General features: G+C 33.5%; 1 protein-coding gene across 3 annotated transcripts in view; it reads right to left on the bottom strand.

Moving 5' to 3' along the window:
• Window positions 1–2,370: 2,370 nt before the first annotated feature.
• The window catches only part of tulp3 (TUB like protein 3), a 27,270-nt gene continuing 24,970 nt past the window's right edge, over window positions 2,371–4,670 (bottom strand). For 2 of the 3 annotated variants that reach the window (XM_060887330.1, XM_060887332.1), the window contains one exon: window positions 2,372–4,670. This exon is cut by the window's right edge and continues 208 nt beyond it. The gene's annotated coding sequence lies outside the window, so the exon portion shown is untranslated. The other variant, XM_060887331.1, reaches the window with a different exon arrangement.

The raw sequence follows: 4,670 nt of genomic DNA on the forward strand, positions 1-4,670 counted from the left end.
TGTGGAGTTTGCATGTTCTCCCCGTGCCTCAGGGGTTTCCTCCGGGTACTCCGGTTTCCTCCCCCGGTCCAAAGACATGCATGGTAGGTTGATTGGCATCTCTGGAAAATTGTCTGTAGTGTGTGATTGCGTGAGTGAATGAGAGTGTGTGTGAGCCCTGCGATGGGTTGGCACTCCGTCCAGGGTGTATCCTGCCTTGATGCCCGATGACTCCTGAGATAGGCACAGGCTCCCCGTGACCCGAGGTAGTTCGGATAAGCGGTAGAAAATGAGTGAATGAGTGAGAACTGCTTTCCGTATACACATGCACAAGTAAAAGGTGATTACTGTATTATAGGTGTTGTTATTCAGTATAACAGCATGATTACCAGTGCAGTTCCAGACATATGATATTAATACTGAGTAACTGACACTTTAGCAGAAATATTGCTAAATAATTTATTTTAATGTTGCTCTACAAATAGAAATAGTTTCTGAAGAAACACTGTTTCATTTCAATTTATTGCTGGATTGAAAAAAAAAAGTTTTTTTTGCATATCTGATGTCATCAGTGATGGTTTTTTCCTCATATTCCACATTCATTTGTAGAAGTTTCTTTCTTAATGGAATTTCATTGTTTAAAATTGTACATTTACAAGGATGATAAAATCTCAAAAAAAAACTCTGGGGCTACTTTTTTTATCTTGGCCAAACAAGGCCAACAAAGCTACATAAACTTTAGAAACTTAATTTTGATTGTGTTGAAACAAAAAAATTTATTTCTAAAGTTTATTAAACTGAGATCAGTACAGATACTGGAGGGAGTTATCATGCCTCTCTAAATCACTACATACATGAAGCTATCTACACAACAGACCCTACACGTCACATCCCTGTTTCTTTTGAAGGCTTGACTAACTTGCACCTCCATAGAAGTGTTCACTAAAATAGAAATAGACTTTAAACACCAAACTCCCAGTATCGCCAGTGTTCTCAGGTAAATTTCAGACTAAAATGTTGATAATCAGGTGAAGGAAGCTTTGACACAACTGTTCCTTTGTTAAATCTATAGCACTGTACAGTTCGGTGTTTGAGGAGGAAGATACTGTATACATCACTCACCACGGTTAGAGGGATAGATTGTCACTAACAACAGACAAACATGGCAGTTATCCCCACTGAATGAACACAGGGTGAAAATAATGTAGGTACTTCCCAGGAAAGTCAAATTTAACAATGGACATTGTCTTAAAGCAGCTGTACAGAACATAAACATAATACAAAATTTTTTTATTTTGTTTTGTGGACAGCTCTTTAATTACTGTGAATTTCTTAATTATCATTAGATCTCTGTTACTGCTAAAGAGTTACTGCTTTCATTATGTTCGTGGCCAAAAAGGTCCATTAAACCTATATAAAAATCCATGAGATTAATATTTCATTTTTTTTTTTCCATGAACCTGTTAATAAAACCTTGGTTCTAATCAAAACTACTAAATCTTTCAAAAAAAAAAAAAAAAATATATATATATATATATATATATATATATATATATATATATATATATATATATTTATATATGTATTTATTTTTTTTGGGAGTGCGTGTTTTGAAAACAGAAAATTATAGACCTTGTCAAAAATGTTTAATACTCTTTCCAAAGTACATGTTATATAAATGTTATATAAAGAATCCATAAAACACTTATTTTATGAATGTGCATTCACCCCATTGCTTTTGGATTGAAATTGAGTATCTAGACTAGAGTACTGTATCTAGACAAAACTAAAGATTCGTAAAGATATATTTTTGTTGTATAAAAATAGGAGTTTGGAGCATAATATGGCAAATAATTATAAAAATTACAAATGGGAAATTCCATATACACAAACAAAAATGGTCTAATAATAAACCTAACATACTATATTAAATTTAACTTAGATGTTACATTGAGGTCTTAGAAGATCTAAGAAATAAAAAAGCAAAAAGGATGCTTTTTTTTGTTCCTTTGTAGCTATTATAAATGTAATTAATAATATATAAAATAATACTACACTGTGATCCTTTATATTTAAATGTTTTTGCTTCTGTTATGCATAAAAACGAATGCAGCAGTAGTACTAACATTTATTATTTACCTCCAGTTGGCTTTGTGCTCACCTACTACAGTTTGATCAGAAATTGAGATAGGAATCGAGTGTTACACGTGTTACAATGTGTTACAAGTTTCCTTATAAAACTTTTGCTCAGGGAAACAAAATCTAGCAAGAACACCATTCTAAATATGTTAATGTTTAGATATTTCCCCAAAGGGTAAATAAAAAAAGAGGCGGTTGTTTCATTGACATTTTATTTACAGCCATATGTACAAGTTAGCATATAATACACTTTCTGCAAATAACAAGACCTCAAATTTTTAAAAATGTGTCGTTCAAACACCAGAAGCCAAACAGAATTGGGGCGAATATTACTGCACTACAGAATTTAACATGAAATGATAGACTTTGTGACATTTCTAGTAAACTGTTGGCTGTTTTATTACACAGAGCACAAAAGACAGAATAAGCAGGATCTGCTCCAGAAGAGTTTTGTCGTTGTTGTTGTTGTTGTTTAAAACAAGTCCCAAACTCAGTCTTAAATCCCGAGTTGAATTGTGCATGTCTTGATTTGTCAACTCAAGCAACACTTCTGCCAAAACTTTGGTGTTCAGTTTAGTGTTTATTTATAGAAGTCGGTGACTAAACAATTGTTATTCAAGCCCTGATAAATAAAAACAGAATTAAAAAGGGTTTAATTCCGTTTTCCCCGTAACTAAATGTATATATGAAAGTGGATTTGCATGGATAATAAATAACTCTTACTCTTTAAAATCTACTTTCTGAAACAAACCTTAGCAGATCGCTAACTGTACCGAGGATAAATGTGATTGACGTGTAAGATATCAGGATCAAAATATTTTATTTATTTTATTTTTTTTTTAGCATTTGTGTTTCCATTTTAAGGGAGTCATCATTTCACTGCATTTTACTGATATAAAACAACAAGGCACACCAAAGCATTAAAAGCAGGAGCGTCAAGCATGCTCCTGGATGATCGCAGGTCTCTTCGTACCACATTAAATTCACTCCATAATGGCTTTAGCAATAAACTGGACAGTTCATACAGAGGTAAGAAAATGTTAAACTAAACAGTACTGTGGTCCTCCAGGACTGCTGGAGTGATGCCTTACTTAAACCAGGGGTTCATTATTACACAGAAGGAAAACCAAGGGCCCAGCAGAGTTTGAAGATTTTACCACTTCAATATGATGTAATTATTCGATAAGACCTTGTGACGGTGTCACTGTTAGTCACAGTCAACAGTCCCTTTGTCATACAGATTATAATAAATTACCTTTTATTTGTTTGTGTTTCTTGCTTTGGCTTTTTTTTTCTCCTTTCTGTGCAACCGTGTTGTCTTTCACCTTAAAATGACGTACAGACACTGATCGTTCATCCGAGCATTTACAGAAGAACTTTGATATTCCTGAAAAAATTTTGTAACCTACTCGTGCTCCTGAGTGTTTTAACTAACATATACGTCAAATGAATCGATTTGTGATCAGTTTCTGCACCTTTACAGTATATTCGGATGTGGAATCTGTCCGCAGAGTCGTTTATTCCAGACACTGCAATTTAGAAGCCCTGATTTAAATGCTTGTATTTACAAGAAAAAAAAAAATAATAAAAAATTAAAACAATTTTGAGCCATCATAATTTAAAATATTAAAAAATAAATAATTATTCAACAATGGTATAGAAAGAAAAAAAAAATAAATGTATGCCTTTTTGAAATGTATGATCAAGAAACGGGACCACAGTAGTCTAGTTTACCTGATTGAAGAACCTGATTGGTGGACATGGGACAAGGGACATGACGCTCCTCTATGTGCGACAGGAGCTGGGAGTCATGACAGAGTTCAAAAAGATAAAGTAAGACTCCAACATTACCACATATTTTAACACAAGCAATAAGCGATATGCAAAACCACAGTAAAAAAAAATACATCATCGCAGACACAAAACCGCAAAATAAAGCGTAGCAAACGCTATTCACACGACAAACACGGTGCTAACCGTCCCTTTGTCGTTGGTCAATTGTAAACTGAACTGCACCTTTTACAGCCAAGTAGTGCTGCTGTACAACAGAGCTGACATGACAACACAAAAGAACACAATCTGCTGGTAAACATGATGCTTTCCCTTATAAAATGCTTTCTATTCTCTCTTTTTTTTTTTTTTTTTTTTTACATAGTGTCAACATAGTGACATGATTGTTTTCCAATTCAAATCATGGCTCTAAAAAAAATAAAAAAATCAACTAAAACATTTTTTTGGTGATAATCAAGAAACAAACGGACCGTGTAATAAATGCTAGTGAACTCATGATCAGAACATTTTCACTGGAGGATTGTGGAGTACATCGAGCACCAAGGACCCCGTTATCTGAATAATGCTGCAACTGATTCAATAAATACTCCTTTAAATTTCTCACCTTGCTGATATCTTCTTATTTATTATGCAGGGTTTTTATTTTTAAGATATGTATTTTTCTTACTTTAGGTTTCTTCACTGTAATCAGAGCTGACACGAGTTTCTGGAGACCAAAAAAAAATTAAAAAAAAATAAGAGGAAAAATAAGAAACTCCCAG

The sequence above is a fragment of the Tachysurus vachellii genome, chromosome 14 (assembly GCF_030014155.1).
Source record: "Tachysurus vachellii isolate PV-2020 chromosome 14, HZAU_Pvac_v1, whole genome shotgun sequence".
Taxonomy (NCBI): domain Eukaryota; kingdom Metazoa; phylum Chordata; class Actinopteri; order Siluriformes; family Bagridae; genus Tachysurus; species Tachysurus vachellii.